At 39.9% G+C, this 22287-nt stretch overlaps 1 pseudogene; it reads left to right on the top strand.

Annotated features, from left to right (window-relative positions):
* The first annotated feature begins 299 nt into the window (after positions 1–299).
* On the top strand, positions 300–3588 carry LOC138875737 (uncharacterized; annotated as a pseudogene).
* Positions 3589–22287: the final 18699 nt, after the last annotated feature.

Below are 22287 nucleotides of genomic sequence, written 5' to 3'. Positions count from 1 at the left end.
ATATAAATATGATAATGAAAATATTGAACACCATTGTAGATATTATTCAGGATCATACACGGAACCACAAATTAAATGGGAGATAAATAGGAAAGAACTATTTGGATTATATAAATGTTTGTTAGCATTTGAGCCATATATTGTTTATAACAAGTTTATTGTAAGAACAGATAATACACAAGTAAAATGGTGGATAACACGGAAAGTACAAGATTCAGTAACTACAAAGGAAATAAGAAGACTTGTATTGAATATACAAAATTTTACATTTACAATTGAAGTAATACGAACTGACAAGAATGTTATTGCAGATTACTTATCAAGACAAAAGTACTCAAACTGATGAGAATCAAGAATCGAAAGATATATTTGCAATCCTTACTACCCTATCATTACAGATGGATAGTATGGGCAAAAGATTACAACAGCTAGAAAGTCAGCAGCATGACTATAAAAATGCGGAGCTAAGTCGATCGGAAGACTTAAAAATTCCAGAATTAGAAGGAGACGTTGGGAAACTCCAAAAAACCCATGACAAAGTTTGTTTACCTACAGCTGCAGGCACAAGCAAACAGGTGAATAAGAAGCTACATACCAATGTAAATTTAAACAACGTATTTGATAAGCCATTTACATCAAAAAAGCCAAAAGAAGCAATAGCTATAACCCCACAAACTACAACCTATGCTAATAGCCTACACCACAACAAAAAGGTATATAACCATATTACTCAAACATATATTGAGAATATATATAAAATTCAGACATTTCTAAACCTAAAACCCCAGATCAACTACTACTACAGATCCAACACAAGATTATATAACCCAAAAACTACAGGGATATAATAGGCTAATAGCCCAACCAAAAACAAAAGCCAACCTAGTAAAGACATGTTACAACTACGGACTACTCAAGCACCGTATATACCCACGACGGAGAAGAAATAATTGGAATACCAGAGCTATACAAAGCATTTGTCACCTTCAAAAGAATTACAAAAGGCAACCTATTCTTCATCAAATTCTATACAGCACCAGCTGAAATACTATATGATGAAATAAAACCCATTATACAGGTGATAAAGATAGGACTAACACGAGATATGATAATACCGGAAGAAATAGAGAAACAACCGGAGATACAGAAAATGGAGATACCAAGTTTCTATGCCAACAAAAGAATAATTGGTATAGCAACTATTATTCAAGAACTAGCTAACAATTATCTACAAGGAAATGCTATCTGGAGCTATTATTACAGAGACCAGTTAATGATATATGCCAACTCAAAAGAACTACGACAAGGAGATATGGATGAAGTCCAGAAATGGATTTTATCATTATTAAAGCCAGAAATGCAACCAACTACCAGAGCATTGAAAAAAGAATTTATTTCAAACGAGTTATTGACAAGATACTGCAAACTAGTGGGACACAAATATCCAGACCACATATGTTCAAAGTGCAACGGAGATGATAACTATGTACCAGAAGTCCAACTAGAATGAAGGTATCAGCAAGAAGACAAATGAAGGAAACAACTATTGAAAACAAATAATGTAAAGGGTCGAGTCATGTAAAAAAGTCGTAAAGTAAATAGTAAGAGTCATAATCATGAACAGTAAAGGTCGTTCATGAATAGTAAGAGTCATGTAAAAAAGTCGTAAAGTAAATAGTAAGAGTCATAATCATGAACAGTAAAGGTCGTTCATGAATAGTAAGAGTCATTTGTGAACAGTAGGAGTCGTTTTAATTTTCTATATATAGAATGTAAATCCGAGGAAGAAAGGACATCCTCATACTCACCTTCTCTCTCTTATCTTCTCTCAATAAAATATCTGATTATATACAAACTTCTGAAAGCTATGGAGCATTCAAACGAGTTACAAAACCAGGTAAGTTTATTCATAATCATGTTTAACTAAACTCTTATATTCCTTATAATCTCTTGAATATCATAATTGTTTATCATGTTATAGTACTGTTATAAAGAACATCTTGAGAAAGTTTGCCTGTCTAATAATGCTGAGAGTAGTTAAGCCCAGACTATGCCATCCTAAAGTGGAAACCAGTAGGCAAGGAAGCCGTTTAGGGGAGTACACAGAGTTGAGGCGCTGTTAGGGTAAATGATTGAAGCATGAAAAACATGGTAGTGACCAGAAAAGATTGTTCAGTATAACTTATTAAAATATGATAAACTCTATGATAAACAAAGAGGTTAGAGGGAATATGTTTAGTAAACACATGATAAGGATAAATAGTAAATCTGAATGAACAACCACACGTATTTATTAGAAGAAAATATTGACTACAAAATACTTATATTATATATCTTTAACAGACTTAATAACGATGTTAAAAGAAAAATTTATGATATTTTAGTTACTTTTGAAATAATATATGTAATGGAACAAGCATTTACAGAACTAATTGTATCACAAGAAATAGATATATTAGATCTATATGAATTAGATTTATATTCAGATTAATGATCACATATCAAGTTAATAAAATCTGTTTATAAATGAAACATAACACTTTTCATTACATAAGATTCTATAACACCCAGAAATGGAAACTTCTTAAAAACCTCAGTAACATAAATAGAAAAATAGATTGTGTTAAACACAATATTAAAACCTGCAAAGACATAATTAAATATAATAGATTACGTAATAAAGCTTTATTAACTATAGAGAAAGAAATTGAATTTTATAGAGATAATCTTGAGACTTATCAACACAGAAAAACAATAATTCTTACAAATATTAAAACAATGAATATATGTATCAGCAGGTATACATCGCAGTATTAAAATTGAAATGACCCCCCCCCCCAAAAAAAAAATAATTCTTACAAATATTAAAACAATGAATATATGTATCAGCAGGTATACATCGCAGTATTAAAATTGGTATATTCACAGACCATAAGAGCCTGCAATATATCTTCAAGCAAAAAGAGTTGAATTTGCGACAGAGGCGGTGGCTTGAGTTTTTAAAAGACTACGATGTTAACATTCTCTACCATCCAGGGAAAGCTAATGTTGTAGCAGATGCCTTAAGTCGTCGATCTATGGGTAGCTTAGCACATGTAGAGGCTGAGAAAAGACAATTAACAAGAGAGATTCATCTATTGGCTTGTTTGGAGGTTCAGTTAGTAGACTCTAGACTCTGGCAATGGAGGAGTTATACTCCAAAATACTGCAAAATCATCTCTCATAGATGAAGTAAAGGAGAGGCAATACGAGGATCCAGAGTTAGTCAAGTTGAGAGAGCGGGTTCCACAACAGAAGAAGCTATTGTTAGAACTCAAAGGAGATGGAGTTCTCAGATACAGGGGTCATTTGTGTGTTCTAGATGTAGCAGGGCCACGAGACAGGATTATGTCAGAGGCACATTATTCATGGTATTTCATTCACCCTGGGTCAACAAAGATGTATCATGACATTAAGGATGTGTATTGGTGGAACGATATGAAGAAGAACATTGCTGAGTATGTCACTCAATGCCCTAGTTGCCAGCAGGTGAAAATAGAGCACCAGAAGCCCAAAGGGCTAATGCAAACTATAGAGATCCTGACATGAAAATGAGAGGCGATAAACATTGACTTTATCACGAGTTTACCTCATTCTCAATATAAGTTCGATTCCATATGGGTGATAGACGATAGGCTCACGAAATTAGCTCATTTCCTACAGGTCAAATCTACTTACACAACAGAAGATTATGCAAAGTTATATATTAAGGAAATAGTGCGACTACACGGAGTGCCAATATCTATTATATCTGACTGTGGGGCCCAGTTTACAACATATTTTTGGAGGTCATTTCAGAAAGGTCTAGGAACTTAGGTGAATCTCAGCACAGCTTTTCATCCACAAATGGATGGACAAGTCGAGCGCACGATTCAGACGCTCGAAGATATGTTACGAGCATGTGTGCTGGATTTTAAAAGAAGTTGGGATGAACATCTACCTCTTATCGAGTTTGCATACAATAACAGTTACCACTCCAGTATCCAGTTGGCCCCGTACGAGGCATTGTACGGGCGCAGGTGCAATTCTCCTATAGGGTGGTTTGATGTTGAAGAATCTGGGTTATATGGTCCAGACCTGGTTCAGCAGGCCATAAAAAAGTAAAGCTTATCCGAGAGCGACTGTTGACCGCTCAGAGTCGTCAGAAGTCATATTCTGATGTGCGGCGACGAGATCTAGAGTTCAGGGTTGATGACGGGGTATTCTTAAAGGTGTCACCTATGAAAGGTGTAATGAGGTTTGGTAAGAAAGGCAAACTTAGACCACGGTATATTGGACCTTATGTGAGCACGTGATTTTTGTCCTATATGAATTACTCCCATAAATTCAAAACAAAATAAATTTTTTTCATTTGTTTGCAATTTCGTAGATTTTTTTAGCATTTCTGTTAATTGGTTAGATTTTGTCAGTGTAGTTTAATTATTGAAAAATACAAAAATATACATTGCATATTCATTTAGGATTTAACTTTATACATTTTGTAGATTAATTAGTAAATTAGCATTTTACAAATATAGAAAATTAAAAAAATAACTCATTTTTTTTTGTTTTGGGTTTCGAATTTTGGTAGTTTTCTTTTAATTGGATATTTAATTATTAGTGGTAATTGTCATTTAGAGTTAAGTAATTTAAGTTGGTAGGATAATGTTATTAAGAATTAATATAGATTTTGAGTTTTAATTTGAAAAGAAAAAGAAAAGAAAATCAAAAATTGAGTCTCATTTGTAAAGACCCAAAATTGGGCCAGCTCGTGTTTTTAACAATCCCAGGCCCAACAATTTTTCCCCCTCAGATCCGGCCCGGATTGGCCCCAACTCGGTCCGTCCCATACCCCAACCAAACGGTGCCGTTTAGGCTGAAGTGAATCTCAGCCGTCTATGATCTTTAATCTAATGGCTAGGAACTGGGGTTTTTCACGTATATAATTGTCCGAAACTCCAACCCCCCTACCCCCTCTCATCTCCTTCACCAGACCTCATTGCATCCGCCGGAATCGCCTGCCTGAAATCATCTCCACCGGCGGCGGTACTCCAATCGACCCCAAATTAACGCCGTAGACTCCCCTCCTTCTCCTCTTTCCAAATCTCCAAAATCCCTCCCTTGAATCCAAGCGGAACTCTTTGAATCTTGAATCGAAGAGGAAGGCCAAAACTCCAACTCACCCAATCGATCCCAAACCAAAACCACATAACCACCATACCCCCATCACACCTAATCCACCGTTGGTTTCATTCGAATCTGCTCAATGCTCCTCGAATCTTAAATCCGAGTTCGAGCCCTAAAAGTTCAAAACCAATTCCTGTTGAATCTGGTGGCATGCATCGACTCAAGCCTTTGTTGTTCATGACTAAAAGGTTGATTCATTGCAAAATTGGATGTTCGTTTGTTCTTAATAGAGAACAAGTGATTAACATCATTTTCGTGTGAATTAGGGCATCAAGTGTAACTTCGAGTTCGATCGGTGAGTTTCTATCTATCTTTGTATCCATTTGTGGTTTTAGTTCACTTTTTATCCTTCTTCTTTTCTTCTCCTTTTCTCTTGTTGAAAACTTCACCGATTTTCTGATGTTTGAATTGTTCTGTTCCCTCCGAGTATCTCCCTTTTATGTTAGCCTCATTAGTTTAATTAGGTTATTTCTGATTTAATAACATAGTTAATTGCCTGTTTAGTCGTGTTAATTGATTAGTAATTTAGTTGGTGTGCTTTGAAATCATTTCACGTTATCATGGCTTGCAGATTTTCTCTTCAAATAGATAAGTGTTCGTTTGGGCTTTGGGTTGTCTCAGGTCCATTTGGCAAAGAGCAGCCCATTCAAATTGGTTTGGGTTATTGGGTAAATTCTGACCCATTTTTGGGTCTGGTTTTTAGAGGTAATAACAGGGTCGTTAAGGGGTAAATTGGGTAGTCTAGGCTTGGGAAGCTTGTATAACTGAACTAGGAAGCTTCCTAGAAGCTGGGGTGAGGGGGCCATTTTGAAATTCTGAGGTTTACACTAGGGGCTTCTAAGCTAAAATGAAAACTTCAAAAGGATTTAGGTGCAAAACTTAGCTTATTTCTGCAGCCCTAGTAGCTTGCCTATAAAGGCATTGTTACTTAGAGCTCAAGGCAGATTTTTGAGAGCTGGAAATCTAAAAATACAGAAACTGCAAAATTCTACTACTTTCATAGACTTCAAGAACAAAGATTACTGTTCTATTGCATTCTCTTCCATAATTTCGAAGACTTTTAACTTCTGAAGAATTTTTGATTAATCTGGTGCTGAAATGAATTGAGTTTTGGGTGTTTGACGTTTGGTTTGAGGTTGGGTTATTATTCAATTAAGACTATCTTGTACTGCTTCGTATCCATTTTTCTGGTTTGCATTGGTGTTGCTGGTGCTGAATTCTGCTGTTACTCTGCTGATCTTTCACTATTTCTTTTTCTGTTTCAATCTCCAGGTACACATCTTTGATTTTAAGCATGTAAGCCATGGTTCATGAAGTGTTTTTTTAAGGAAATGAAGACTATGATGTTATCTCTGCTTAGCTCCTTTCTCAGTGTGTTTTGAGTTTCATATTGATACTGTAATAGGATTATTATGTAGTGTATGTTGATTCGTGTTTGTTTAAATTCCTAGATTCTATTGTTATTAGAAATGACCATCACTTTTAAGACCCATAAATGTTGTCTTTAATATTCAAGTTGTTAGAATGTTTGTTAATCACAATACTACTATAGTAAAGTGTGAGCATGTGTTGAGAAGTTGAAGTCCAGCTTTGTTTTCTTCTGTTGGTCGTGTGAAATGGTAAGGATGATTAGGAGTGGGATCTCTTTGGCACATTTTCTAGTCATACAAAGTTTCCAGACTTAATTTCTTTGTTTAGTTAGGTGTGTGTTGACTTAGGATTAATATATCTTGCTCCATTTCTACACTTAATTTCACTATGTCGTCTGTTCTGAGCTTTCTCGGTATAATGCAATAGCTAATATGATTCGTTAGTTTTGAATTCTTGTGTAGTGTAGTTGAGGCGTAGGTTCGGATTTACGTCAAACAAGGTTTTTTTTGCAATCCGTTTTTGGATCAACAATTTGTTAAGTAATTGCAATTATATTCCTTCTGTCCTCGCAGTTAGCATAGTTTTGCTTAGGATTACTTTAATAACATATTCATAACCGTTTATGCGATTGGATTTATTTAGCAGTACATACTCATATTCCCGGTCGCTAGTACATTTCACTTTGTCATTATCATTTGGCTTTTGATGTTGCTCAAGCTACTGTTTTTTTAATTATAGTATATCAAGAATGTAGTTGAGCTTTCATAATTCTTTCCTACAGTCCTTTGAGGTCTACTAAGCTTACTTTAATTAGCCACAGTGTTTGTGTCCTTGTTACTATTAATGAAAGTGTGTTTCTTATATCGATTTCCTCTAATCGATTTAGAATTGAATATGTGTATCTTTCCACAGTATGTGCATATATTGGACCTTTGCATTTCGTCTTAGCTGTAGGATCGATTTTTTTTTTGTAAAAAGGGCACAAACATCATAGTATATTTTGGATGCATATTAATCGTGATTGTGTACACGTTAGCGTGACATGATTACGATTCTAAAAATAAAATCGGAGTATGCGTTCGTGCAACTTCAAACAATTTTTTTTAAATAATAAAATAGTTGCTAATAGGCCACTAATCAATTTTAGTTTATAGAGTTTTGGGGTGTGCCATCTACAATTTAATTATTCATGGCCCTCATGTTAATAACCTAGATATAAAAAATGACAAATGTTGGTAGTTTGCTCTAGGCACGTTTAAAATACTATTGTGGTTGTGTATGCGTTTGCGCAATTTTGGCCAATTTTTCTTAATAACAATAAAGCGTCATCAATTGTGGACACGTTCGCGTGACATGATTTCTGACACGCCCAACAAATGGGTACACGTACGCGTGACCCGTTTCTAGATAATCCTCTTAATTAAAAGCGGTAAAGGGTAAATGCACATAGGTTTTAAAATAAGTAATTAGACAATTTTAGCCAAGTATAAATCACTAAGCGACCGTGCTAGAACCACGGAACTCGAGAATGCCTAACACCTTCTCCCGGGTTAAGAGAATTCCTTACCCGGATTTCTGTATTCGCAGACCATTAAATAAGAGTCAACTTCCTCGATTTGGGATTTTAACCGGTGACTTGGGACACCACAAATTATCCCAAGTGGCGACTGAATTTTAATTGAAATAATTAATCCCGTTTCGATTGTCACTTTAAGTTGGAAAAAACTCCTTGTTATGCCCCTTTACGGGGGTGTAGTAAAAAAGGAGGTGTGACAGCTCTGGCGACTCTGCTGGGGATAAGAACCCAGAATCTCTGGTTCAGGGTTCAAGAATTCGAGCTCGTTAATGATTTTTACTTGGCTTCATTTATTGTTAATATTACTGTATTCTGTGAATCTTTTGTGCTAAATGTTATTTGTTTACCGCTTTATTATTGTTCGAATTGTATATAAATGTTTTCTTACGCCACCCCTCTGAGTCTTCTGAAAATGGTGCACACGTTCGCGTGGCCCGCTTTTTCTGTAGAAATTATACCAAATAGAACGAGGTTGGGCAAGAGACAAGGCCGGGTAGACTTCAGTGCTCCCAGTACGTCGCCCCCTCTTCGGCCCAAGTTGTCCGCTCGGGTACCCAAGTCTAGACCAAAACCCCAGCAGTTAAACCTAGAAAACATAGCTTCATGCCGGATCCCTAATAGGAACGTTTGTTTGCATCATGTGCATTTGACTTAGGGGACTCAACACAGGGGTTGGGTCCATCTAGGACAGGTGTGCCCGAAACAATAGACCATCCTGATGCATTCTATGTGCTATGTGAATATTTATTTGTTTTGGCTTGCATGCTGACCGGCTAGGGAAAATAAAGCAAAAAAAACAAGAGTGATGTAGGGAAGGAAATAAAGCCCGGTTCTAAAGAAAACCCCGGTATTTGAAAAACGTCCCGAAGCTCTGCCAAAATTTTTCATAAAAGAAAGTTATTTCAAAAGAGTCAAACACTGTGTTCTTCCAAATATTTCAAAACTGACCAAACTACGCAGGTCTAATTCCCACCGGATGTGGGATACGTAGGCAACCTACATAAGGTTCGGCCTTATTTTTGAAAAAAAAAGAATAACAAGAAAAAGAAAGTCGGTGGTCAAGTGAATGCAGTGTAGATTTTTTTATCAAAATAAGCCGATCCAGCTTCGGCAATGTCTTAAACCGTTCTTGCCGAGATAGCCTCAGAGTATTTTTTAGTTGTCGAAAGGCTATTTTCGTAAAAGAATGGACAAGTTTGTGAAGGGTCATAAAATAATCCTCCCCAGGCTCAAAATTCATGTGAAATTGGGAAGGGGCCGCATTTGCAAAAATAGTCACTTGGCTAAAATTGGCATATAGGGGAAGAAATCATGGTCCTTTGATTTGTTTTTTTTTCTCTCTTTTTTTTCTTTTCTTCTTCAAAAACATGTTTACAAAAGGGTCCACTTGAGTCAACCCTAACCTTAACCTTCCACAGGAGCAAAATGAATACCATCCAGGATCCGCCAGAAGTGGTCAGGGAACATGCTCAGTTGCACTTGCGTATGTGGTGGAATGATCTAGCTGAAGATGGTCATAAATGGGTGAAAAAGCAATTGGGTGCTCTTATAAACATTTCTGAGATCAAACCACGGAAAGATTTGATCAAGGCTTTGGTAACTTTCTGGGATCCTATCTACAATGTCTTTCGTTTCTCGGATTTTGAGATCACCCCTACTTTGGAGGAGATAGTCGGGTACATTGAATTCGGACGGGGATTTGAGGAAGCAACAACTTATATTTCCAAGGGCTCCATCGGTGCACAAGTTCTTTGACCTCCTAAATATCAGTAAACAGACGAATAAAGAACGTGTGAGCAATGGGTGTTGTGCTTTCCATTTATATACTTCAGGTTCGGGCACTCTGCTGGTTTTGAAACGCATGAAAAGGGTCTGAGCAACAAACAAGACAAGGGCCTTTGGCAAATTCATCGCTAGTTCGCATTTATTGTGGCATTCTTGGGGATCATGGTTTTTCCAAATGAAAAAGGGACGGTGGATATTCGTATGGCTAGAATTGCACAAATCCTCACTACCAAGGAAGATCATACACTTGCCCCGTTGGTGTTGGCGGATATTTATCGAGCATTGACTTTATGCAAAGCAGGGGCTCAATTTCTTGAAGGTTGTAGCATCCTTCTACAAATGTGGTTGATTGAGCACCTTCGCTATCATCCCAGATTCAAGAGTTATGGTTCGAGCCTGAATAACTTCATCACTAGCTACGAGGAGAGGGTAAAAGATTACAACGCACCAGAAGGGTTTGAAGCATGGGTCTCTCACTTGAAAGTTCTTAATGCAGGTCAGGTCGAGTGGACTATAGGATGGCTCCCGGGGACAGAAGCCATCTATATGACTGCTACCAAAGGCTACCTGAGGTTAATGGGCGTAAGGAGTATTCAGCCATATGCACCGCAGAGGGTCTTGAGGCAATTGGGAAGGTATTATATTGTGCCGAAGATGAAGATCTAAGCACCCAGGTCATAGAGTTACATCCAGAAGTTGCATTGCCTGAGGCTGTAGTTCAGTAGGATTGGAATAGCTGCCGGTATCTAAAAAATGGCACCCAGGTACCAGACATCGCCAAGGGGGAAGTAGATCCAAATTACGCTGCTTGGTTCGAGAAAATGTCTTATGTAAATAATGAGCCAGAGCTTGAGAGATTCCCCAAAAGGCCTCATGTTCAAACCTTTGATGATAAAATTCTGGAGAGGTTAGCCTGGGGGGAGAAGGAAAAGGAATATAAGGCCACCATCCATGATCTACAAGAAGAGCTGAGAAATGTCACCTTCAACAATGATTTACAGGCACGAGAGGCCGAAAGTGAGAGGAGAAGATTGGTACAAGAAAATGAAGCTCTCAGAGCTCAGGTTCGACAGTTGAAAATTGAAGCCGAGAACCCAGGCCGAAGCAGGAAAGATGAAAGGCTCATTTTTAACCTTACTCAAAAGGTACGTGACTATGAAGATGACCTGTAGAAAGCTGAGTCTGAACTAGCAAAAGCATAGGCAAGGTTGGCTAAAAGCACCGAAAGGCGTGCAACTTTCGTTCAACAGATGAAAAAAAGATATGAAAGAGGGGTCACAGGTTGGGAAAAGGCAATTGGCAACCTCGAAGGTAAAATGGCTAAACAAGCCAAAAATTTTAAGGCTGAAAGAGAACATTGTTACGCCTTAATGGCACGGTTGGAAGAGGACTTGCGGCACTTGCAAGAATAAAACCATGCTGCCACTCAGGTCTTAGAAGCTAGATCCCGTTAGATTGGTCGTCTGTTGCAAGAGAAGGGCATTATGAGAGAGTTCAAAGGATTGCTGACTACATTACTAGGAAGTACAGTGCATGTGAGGACATGACTAAGTCCGTATTTTTCACCACTGTAATGATCTTCGTCCGTCAGATAATGGAGGAACTCTATCGGCTTCAAGATGACATGGAAAGTAGGCCCGCTGCAAGATCGGTTGGTGTTCATAGGGCAGGGTTGGAGGCATTAACGTATTCATGATTTTTCATCTAAGTCTATATTTCCTTTTCCGTTAGAGTCTATCAGTTGTTTGGAGTCTGTATTTTCCTTTTGTTGGAGTCTGTCAGTTGTTTTTGGGTCTGTAATTTCTTTTGTTGAAGTATGATAGCTTATTTTAGAGTCTGTATCTCGTTCTTTCATCAGAGTCTGTTAGTTTCGAGTCTTTGTAATAGCGTTTTTTGTATATATATGAAAATTGAAAATCCCAAAATATTTTGTTGCTTATTTTTATATCTCCCAGAACTACGCTCGGTCTGATTCATGCGGGGTCATGATACGTAGGCAATCTACATAAGATTCTACCATAACCAAAAGAAAAAAAGAGGAAAAACAAGAGAGAGAAAGAAAAGAAAAGAGAGAAAAATAAGAAAACTAAGAGAAAGAAACAATGGCAAAACAAGAGGGAAATGAGAGGATGAAAACAAAGAAAAAGCAAAGGCTAGAATAAAAAAGAAAAGAAGAAAAGAAAGAAAGTTGCAAATGGAAAAGCCGGGATGACGCAAGCAGCCGATCAAATGCATGATAGAAACGGTTAACTGCTTAGGTGCATTCATTCCCCAAATGTGTGGTTACCAATTTGTTAAAAGCCCTAACCACTAACAAGGTTGTTGTTGTATTGAGTCCAGGCAGGTGGTTAGTTGATTGGCATTCTGGCAACTCACTCATACAACACCCGATCAAAAGACAGTCCGAATATGGCTAACTAAGAACCAGATACAAGTATTGTTGACCCGTCAAAAGAGGTGGAAGAACTAGATGTTAATGCAATGAAGGAAGACATGTATAAGTTAAAGCAGCAGATGGCTGAAATGTACCAAGCCTGGGCAAAAGGGCATCCACCACCGGTTTATCCCGCCAACCCTGCTTATATCCCACCATCGACCCAACCTCCGGAGCCTCCCATTGTGAACTCATCTCCAGCCTTTCCCATCTACCAACAATGCTATGGCGCCACTTCCCATACTTCTCAAGCTCCACCACCCAAACAGGTCCCACACCCTCCCCCACCAATTACACCCGTTTTTGTGGCACCTCCACCTGCTACATTACACTGATCCTCTAGTGAACCTTTGTTCCAAACTCATGACAACCAGTACTATCCCCCTGAACCCACCTTTAAAGTTCCAGAACCATATTCTTACACCCCTCATCTTGATCTCTCGGCAGAGACCGAGAAGCAACCCAAAAATCCCGAGCATGAAAAGATGATCAGAAAAGTCAAAAGCTTAGAATAATCGTTCAGAGATATGAGGAGATTGGGAGGTCAAGTAAGTGTGGCCTATAAGGATTTATGTTTGTTCCCATATGTTCAGTTACCAGTAGGGTTAAAAATTCCCAAATTTGATCTGTACGACGGGCATGGTGACCCAGTAGCACATTTAAGAGGATTTTGTAGCAAGATGAGAGGAGCAGGTGGAAGAGATGAATTGCTGATGGCATATTACAGCCAAAGTCTGAGTGGATCGGCATTAGAATGGTATACCATACAAGATCACAGTAGGTGGTACACATGGGACGATTTGGCCCAAGCCTTTGCTTGCCATTTTCAGTACAATATCGAAATTATCCCAGACCGTCTGTCATTAACAAAGATTGAGAAGAAGACCGGTGAGAACTTCAGGGAATATGGATTCCGTGGAGAGAGCAAGCAGCGAGGGTTGACCCTCCGATGAAAGAAAGTAAGATGGTTGATTATTTCTTGCAGGCTTTGGAACCCACTTATTTTGGTCACTTGGTGTCAGCAGTAGGCAAGTCCTTTAATGAAGTTGTAAAAATGGGAGGCATGGTTGAGGAGGGAATCAAGTCCAACAAGATCATGAGTTATTCAACAATCAAAGCGACCACCCAGGCCATTCAAAACGGTACTGGGAGTGTACTCGGGAAGAAGAAGAAAGAGGATGTTGCTACAATTGAGTCGGTAGCTTGGGTTGGATCCAGGAACATTCCACGTTACTACAACCCGCCTCGACCCTACCACCAAACTTACCCCCACACTCCATATAGTCCACTACAACACTATTACCCACTGCCCGATCCCCATGTTTTCGTACATCATGCAAAAACCTATACCCAACCTCCCGCTCACATACAATGGCTTGTGCCGGCTCCACCAAGTCCATACCTAGCTCCACAAAATGACCATACACCCCCAAGAGCCTACAGAAATCCCCCCTGGAATAGGTTTTCGGCCAAATCAAGCCTTTGAGAATGAGAGGTTGCAGAAGCAGAAGCCTTTCACTACATTGGGAGAATCATATGCTAGTCTATTCCACCGACTGAGACAGATGGGTATGTTGAATTCGATCGAGGCTAAACTGTCGAATCCCCTTCCCAGAAATCTTGACCGCTCGGTGAGTTGTGAGTATTGTTTAGGGACCCCGGGTCACGACACAGAGAAATGCTGGAAGTTGAAAATAGATATTCAAGAGCTCATTGATACTAATCGGATTGAGATCCAAGCCCCGGAGGCACCCAACATTAACCAGAACCCGTTGTCGGCCCATCATGAGACTAATATGATTGAGATAGTGCATAAGGGAGGGGAGCCTAAGAAGCCCTCGCAAACCGTCATGATGATTCCGGCTAGTGAAGCCAAGCCGTTTGAAAAGACAACAAATGAGAAGTCTGTGATCAAGTTGAACGGGGCAAATAACGAACCATCCGTGGAGGTTTAGAAGGGGTCCTCAAGTGACGTTGCAGGAAAATATGAAAGAGCAAAAGTGGTTGTGCCAGGAGAGACGAACAAGCCTGTGGCAATTGTGAAAGGCGCCGGCACAGATCTTGTTTTTATCAAATCGGTAACTCAATTACCAATAGTCAAAAACAAGGCAGTCTCGTGGAATTATGAATGAGTGACAGTGACTTACAAGGGGAAAGAGGTTAAAGAAGAAGTGTGTGCGACCCATGGTTTGACTCGATCGGGGAGATTCTTTGCTCCCCAAGGGTTGAGAAAATGTAAAACCTTAAAATATAACCCAGTGTTGGTGAAGAAAGCGGTGACCGAGGAAGAAGAAGAATTTCTGAGAAAGATGAAAGTACAGGACTATTCCATTGTGGAGCAGTTAAGGAAGACACCGGCTCAGATATCGCTCTTGTCATTATTGATCCATTCAGACGATCACCGTCGGGCTTTGATGAAGATCTTGAACGAAGCCCACGTTCCTGATAAAATCTCAGTAAACCATCTGGAAAAGATAGCTAACAAGATATTTGAGGTAAACAGAGTCACTTTTTCTGATGATGAGATGCCCATGAAGGGTACCGAGCACAATAGAGCCCTCTATCTGACAGTGAAATGTGAAGATTCCGTGGTTACTTGGGTACTGGTTGACAATGGTTCTAGTGCAAATATTTGCCCTCTTTCTACTCTGAACAAGTTGAAAGTGGATGGTGAAAGAATTCGCAAGAATAGTATCTGCGTTCGGGGATTCGACGGGGGAGGGAAAGATTCGATCGGGGATATAGTGCTCGAGCTTACAATAGGGCCAGTTGAATTTACTATGGAATTCCAGGTGCTCGATGTGAATGTTTCTTACAACCTGTTGTTAGGACGACCCTGGATTCATGCTGCCAAAGCGGTCCCGTCTACTCTGCATCAAATGGTTAAGTTTGAATGGGATAGACAGGAAATTGTTGTGCATGGAGAAGATAATTTGTGTGTTCCCAGTGATGCCATTGTTCGGTTAATAGAGTTTGAAGATGACAAGGGGCCATGGGTTTATCAGGTTTTTGACACAGTATCGGTAGAGAAAATTCCTGAAGGGAAGTGCGTGCCAACTCCAAGAGTAGTTGCTGCATCAGTTATGGTAGCCGTTGAAATGTTGAAAAATGATTTTGTGCCAGGCAAGGGTTTGGGTGCATCTCTGCAGGGTATCATACAGCCGGTTTCTCTTCCTAAAAACTTAGATACATTTGGTATGGGGTTCAAGCCCACAATCGCAGACGTGAGAAGAGCCAGAAAAATGAAACAGAGAGCATGGGCCCTTCCAAAGCCAGTCCCGTGTCTTTCCCAATCATTTGTCAGGCCTGGTACCAGAAAGCGCCTAGTGATGTCGGTTCCCAGTTCGATGGTTGATGTGGATGGAGATTTGATGGAAAGGTTCGAGAGAATATTCGCCGATGTGAACGTGTTGGAAGTTGGAGAGGGTTCTAGCAAGGCGGATGTGCAATTTGTTGGGCCCGGTGCAAAGATTAACAATTGGGAAGCTACTCCTCTCCCCACCAGGAGGGAGTTTTGGTAGTTTCCTTTGATTTTCTTTCAATTTATCTGGATTATTCAAGGGTTGTAATTCAGATTCTATGTTCCATCCATTTGGATGCACCAACCCCTTATCTTTAATTTCAATAAAATGCAATTTCTCTTCTCCTCTCTTCCTGATAGTTTTATTTTTGTTTTCCTTTCTTCCTTGTACAGTTCTTTTTTTGCTGGCTTCAATGATATGACATGCATGCGGAATCTCCGGCCCAGTCTTAAAAGCCAATCTAGTTCTGAAATAGTAATTCAAGAAATAGAATGTGATGTTGAATCGGAATATGACGAGGATGAAGCCTTTGAAGAGATTAGTAAAGGATTAAGCTATTTTGAAGAAAAACTGAAGCCTAACCTGAGTGATACAGAAGCAATCAATTTAGGGGACCAATATAATGTACGGGAAACTAAAATAAGTGTCCATCTTGAACCACAACTCAAAGAGGAGATAATTAAAGCACTGTTTGAATTCAACGATATTTTTGCATGGTCCTATGACGACATGCCGGGTCTAAGAACTGACTTAGTGGTTCACAAATTGCCCACTAACCCGACATGCCCTCCTGTTAAGTAGAAGCTGAGGAAATTTAAAACTGATATGAGTGTGAAGATCAAGGAAGAGGTCACCAAGCAGTTCGATGCAAAGGTCATTCGGGTCACTCGGTATCCCACTTGGTTAGCCAATGTAGTGACTGTGCCGAAGAAGGATGGCAAGACCAGGGTGTGTGTTGATTATCGATACCTCAACAAGGCGAGTCCCAAGGATAACTTCCCACATCCGAACATCCATATATTGATCGATAATTGTGCCAAACATGAGATTGGGTCTTTTGTGGATTGTTATACGGGCTACCACCAGATCTTAATGGATGAATAAGACACAGAAAAGATAGCATTCATCACGCCTTGGGGAACGTACTATAATCAGGTCATGCCAATTGGTTTGAAAAATGCTGGGGCAACCTACATGAGGGCAATGACGACCATATTCCACGATATTATACACAGGGAGATCGAGGTTTATGTGGATGATGTGATTGTAAAGTCTAGAAAGCAGTCTGACCATGTCAAAGACCTGATAAAGTTCTTCCAAAAGCTTCGCAGGTACAATCTCAAGCTTAATCCTGCAAAATGCGCGTTCGGTGTTCCGTCTGGAAAGTTGTTGGGATTCATAGTCAGCCGACGAGGTATTGAATTAGACCCATCAAAAATCAAAGCCATTCAGGAATTGCCACCTCCGAAGAACAAGACTGAGGTGATGAGTATGTTGGGAAGATTGAATTACATCATCTGGTTTATTGCTCAGCTAACGACAACTTGTGAGCCTATCTTCAAATTGTTAAAGAAAGATGATGCAGTCAAGTGGACAGATGAATGTCAGGAAGCATTTGATAAGATAAAGGGACACTTGTCAAACCCACCTGTGTTGGTCCCGCCAGAACCAGGGAGACCTTTGATTCTATATTTGACAGTCTTGGATAATTCATTTGGATGTGTCTTGGGACAGCATGACATCACTGGCAGGAAGGAGCAGGCCATATATTATCTAAGCAAAAAGTTCACATCTTACGAGGTTAAGTACACTCAGCTTGAGAGGACGAGTTGCGCCTTAACTTGGGTAGCCCAGAACCTGAAACATTATTTGTTATCTTACACTACTTACCTCATCTCTCGCTTAGATCCGTTAAAGTATATCTTCCAGAAGCCTATGCCCACGGGAAGGCTCGCAAAGTGGCAGATCTTGCTCATAGAATTTGACATTATCTATGTGACTAGGACTGCAATGAAAGCACAAGCATTAGCCGACCATTTGGCTGAGAATCCCGTGGATGAAGAATACGAACCTTTGAAGACTTACTTCCCTGATGAAGAGGTAATTCACATTGATGAGTCAGAACAGATTGAAAGTCCAGGATGGAAGCTTTTCTTTGATGGTGCTGCTAACATGAAAGGCGTTGGAATAGGAGCGGTACTTGTTTCTGAAACAGGGCATCATTACCCTGTTACAGCACAGCTTCGGTTCTACTATACTAACAACATGGCGGAATACGAGGCATGCATTTTGGGTTTGAGGATGGATGTGGATATGGGTGTCCAGGAAGTCTTGGTCTTGGGTGACTCAGACCTTCTGGTACACCAGATTCAAGGAGAATGAGAAACACGGGATTTAAAACTCATACCGTACCGGCAATGTTTGCATGATCTTTGTCAACGATTTCAATCAATAGAGTTCAGGCATATTCCAAGGATCCACAATGAGGTCGCCAATGCTTTGGCTACCCTGGCATCGATGTTACATCATCCGGATAAGGCTTATGTTGACTCGTTGCATATTCTGGTCCGTGATCAGCATGCCTATTGTAACATGGTGGAGGAAGATCTCGATGGCGAGCATTGGTTTCACGACATTAAGGAATACATCCGAAGGGGAGTATATCAAGTACAAGCCACAGGTGATCAAAAGAAAACAATTCGTCGCTTGGCAAGTGGATTTTTCTTCAGTGGAGGAGTTCTGTACAAAAGAACTCCTGATTTCGGGTTATTAAGATGTCTAGATGCCAGACAGGCCGCGACCATCATGACCAAAGTACATTCTGGAGTTTGTGGACCGCACATGAGCGGGTACGTGTTGGCAAAGAAGATTCTCCTAGCATGTTATAATTGGCTCACTATGGAGCAAAACTGTATCAGTTTCGTGCGTAAATGTCACCAGTGCCAAGTGCATGGAGATTTGATTCATTCTCCACCATCTGAATTACATACAATGTCTGCACCATGGCCTTTTGTTTCTTGGGGAATGGATGTCATTGGACCAATCGAGCCAGCAGCTTCTAACGGGCAAAGGTTTATTCTGGTGGCCATCGATTATTTCACCAAGTAGGTAGAGGCTAAAACATTCAAGTCTGTAACCAAGAAGGCGGTGGTTGATTTTGTGCATTCAAATATCATTTGTCGGTTTGGGATACCGAAGGTGATCATTATAGACAATGGGGCTAATCTTAATAGTCATTTGATGGAAGAGGCATGTCAGCGGTTCAAAATTACACATCGCAATTCTACCCCATACCGCCCTAAGGCAAATTGAGCAGTTGAGGCGGCCAACAAGAACATAAAGAAAATACTTCGGAAAATGGTGGGAGGTTCTAGGCAGTAGCATGAAAATCTGCCGTTTGCATTGTTGGGTTATCGCACTACTGTCCGTACTTCAGTAGGGGCGACTCCTTATTTGTTGGTGTATGGAACTGAAGCAGTAATACCCGCAGAAGTGAAAATTTCATCCCTTCGAATTGTCGAGGAGGCTGAAATCGATGATGAGGAGTGGGTCAAAACCCGCTTGGAACAATTGAGTTTGATCGATGAAAAGAGACTGGCAGCAGTGTGTCAAGGCCAGTTGTATCAACAGAGAATGGTAAGAGCATACAACAAGAAGGTGCGTCCATGGAAGTTTGAAGTGGGGCAGTTAGTATTGAAACACATTCTTCCTCATCAGATTGAAGCAAAAGGAAAATTTGCCCCAAATTGGCAGGGGCCGTTCGTTGTGACGAGAGTGTTGTCCAATGGTGCATTGTATTTGATAGATGTAGAAGGCAAATGTGTATAAATGGCTATCAATTCTGATGCAGTCAAGAGATACTATGTATGATTTCTGTCTTTGATTGTACTTGTTTGTATTTGGCATGTCTCGAATATTGAAATGACAAAGGCATTTTGTTCTGCTATCTAAACATTTTATCCATTGTTACCCCTTTGAGCCTTATTTATTTTCTTTCATACCCCTCATTCGGAATCAATAGCGAATATTAGAAACACAGGCGTAAAGATAAGTAAAGGAAGGAGAGAAAAAGAGAAAGGAAAAAGAAAAGAGAAAGAAAAGAATGGAAAGAGAAAGAAAAGAAAAAACAACAACAAAAGGAAAACAAAAGAAGAAAAGAAGAGAAAGAAAAAGAGAAGAAAAATCACAATGGACAAAGTAATTCCTATGTCATGAACTATGTTTGACCTGATTCCTTTTAAGGATACGTAGGTAGCCTCACGGTTCAATCCCATCAAAATAAAAATCCAAAAGTCTCCAAACAAGAGACTGGGGCAGAAGTTGTGGTTGTTATCAGAAATCTGATTCCGAAGGTTGTAAATTTGAACCCAATCAAATTGTTTTGAGCTTTTTATACCCTTCCTTTCTAAACCCATCCGAAAGCCACATTACGGTCCAAAGAAAGACCTTCCAATCAGTCTTCGGGAAATGCCAAGTCAAGCAGGTAACGGTGATCCACATCAGGGGCAACACTTTGGTCCAAAGAGGGAAAAGAAGTCAAAAAATGAGAGAGTCTTATTGGTGAAAACCCTCACGGGCACCGTAAGGCGACGGGAGCTGAGAGAAATCAAAATGAGAGAATCTTATTGGTGAAAACCCTAACGGGCACCGTAAGGCGAAAGTGAGTTGAGATATGAAGGAATGAGAGAGGTATGCTAGTGAAAACCTTTCAAGGCACCACAGGATGAACAAGGTCGGGATTTGAGGTGAAGAAATCAGGTTATGGAAATTCTGGGGTAACAAAGTATGGCAACTGAAAGTTGATTGGTTAGACAGACTGGGCCAATTAATCCAAATTGCATGTCATGATCATTGGTGCCAGCTGTTCCACTCAGATAAGTCTCTTTTCTTTTTCTCTTCAGCTAGTCTTCCAGTTTTGGACTTCCTTATCCTTAACTCTGAAAGTCGTTTCATTTCATTTCTTTGGGTTCATCTCTCTAAGATGTTCCCAATATCAGTTCTGTTTAAGAAAATAAGAAAGAATTTCAAAGCTCACTACCAGCTTCAAGATTGCAAAGCACAGTGCGGCCAGAGTATACCAAAGATAGCATGATGTAAAAGGGGATAAAATGCCAGCAAGAGTTCCATCGGCAAAATGATTTGGTAATTTCATGGGAGATGCAGAGGTTCAGTTAAAGGGGTCGGATATGTGAAACAACGGTTCAGGGATAGAACACTCGGATCATTCAAGTTATGGGTTTTTGAAAGTCAGTCGGAAAGTCAAGTGGTTCAGGGCCAGTTCGGGGAAGCCAGTCAAAACAAAACAATGCAACAGAGAGACCTTCAGCAAGAATGCCATCAACTAACCACCACATTTTAAAACTGACAAAATTTTCTTTGATTAAAACAAGGGCAGGAAATTTCGATTGTTGCGGAGAAACCTTCCGTAAATAAAGGTGGTCACCAAACAGGTTTGATTGTTGATTTTTAGGACCTTCCTGAAAAATGGGACCTAGTTTAAAGTTTAAAACAATCACGAGTTACATAATTTAGCACAAATGTATCCCCAGAGGAATAGAAGTTGGTCTACATGTTTAAAATAGGATTCAATTAGGAGTTTTCAGGGCCCTCCTGAATAATGGGACCTAGCCTTACAAATTTCCATTGGATCACAAGATGTAGCATAAAATCCTGTCATAAGGTAGTATAATTCAGTCATAAAAGTGTCATTTTAGGACAAGACTTGATCTTGATTTTCAGGGCCTTCCAGGATAATAGGATGTAGTTTAAAACCCTCTTAGATAACAAGACTTAGCGGAAGCAATACCTTTGCAAGATATAGCTTAGATCTATAATTGTCAGTTGGCAGGACCTCCCTGGATAATAGGACTTAGCTTTCAAATTCTTAGTAATAATTGGTAGAATGATTCAGTTTAACACTCACCCATGTGCCCAGCTACCAAACTGGGGCAGAAATTTTCTTTGTTTATCTGTTTTGTCTATTTTGAAATCAGGAGCCCGCTTGGAGAGCAGGGAATACTTTCAAGAGTAACAGTCAGGATCCCGCCTGGAGAACAAGGGAGTACAATTTAAGTTTAACCTTCAAATACTTTGTTTTGTCTATCTTGAAATCAGGAACCCGCCTGGAGAGAAGGGAATACATTCAAGTTTAGCAATCAGGAGCCCACCTGGAGAGTAGGGAATACGTTTCAAGTTGAAATCAGGAGCCCACCTGGAGAGCAGGTAATACATTCATGTTAGCAGTCAGGAGCCCGCCTGGAGAGCAGGGAATACATTTCAAGACAGCAGTCAGGAGCCCGCCTAGAGAGCAGGGAATACATTTCAAGTCAGCAGTCAGGATCCCACCTGGAAAGAAAGGAATACATGTCAAGTTAGAAGTCAGGAGCCCGCCTGAAAAGCAGGGAATACATTCAAGCGCAGCAGTCAGGAGCCCTCCTGAAAAACACGGGAGTACAATTTAAGTTTTAGCTTTCAAATTCTTTGTTCTTTCTATTTTGAAGTCAGGAGCCCACCTGGAGAGCAGGAAATACTTTCAACTTTAGCAGTCAGGAGCCCGCCTGGAGAACAAGGGAGTACAATTCAAGTTTTGGTTTTCAAAATTCTTTGATATTCGG

This window comes from Nicotiana sylvestris, chromosome 8 (assembly GCF_000393655.2).
Source record: "Nicotiana sylvestris chromosome 8, ASM39365v2, whole genome shotgun sequence".
NCBI classification, from domain to species: domain Eukaryota; kingdom Viridiplantae; phylum Streptophyta; class Magnoliopsida; order Solanales; family Solanaceae; genus Nicotiana; species Nicotiana sylvestris.
The sequence above is the reverse complement of the archived record's forward strand: the minus strand, read 5'-3'. Positions and strand labels throughout refer to the sequence as shown.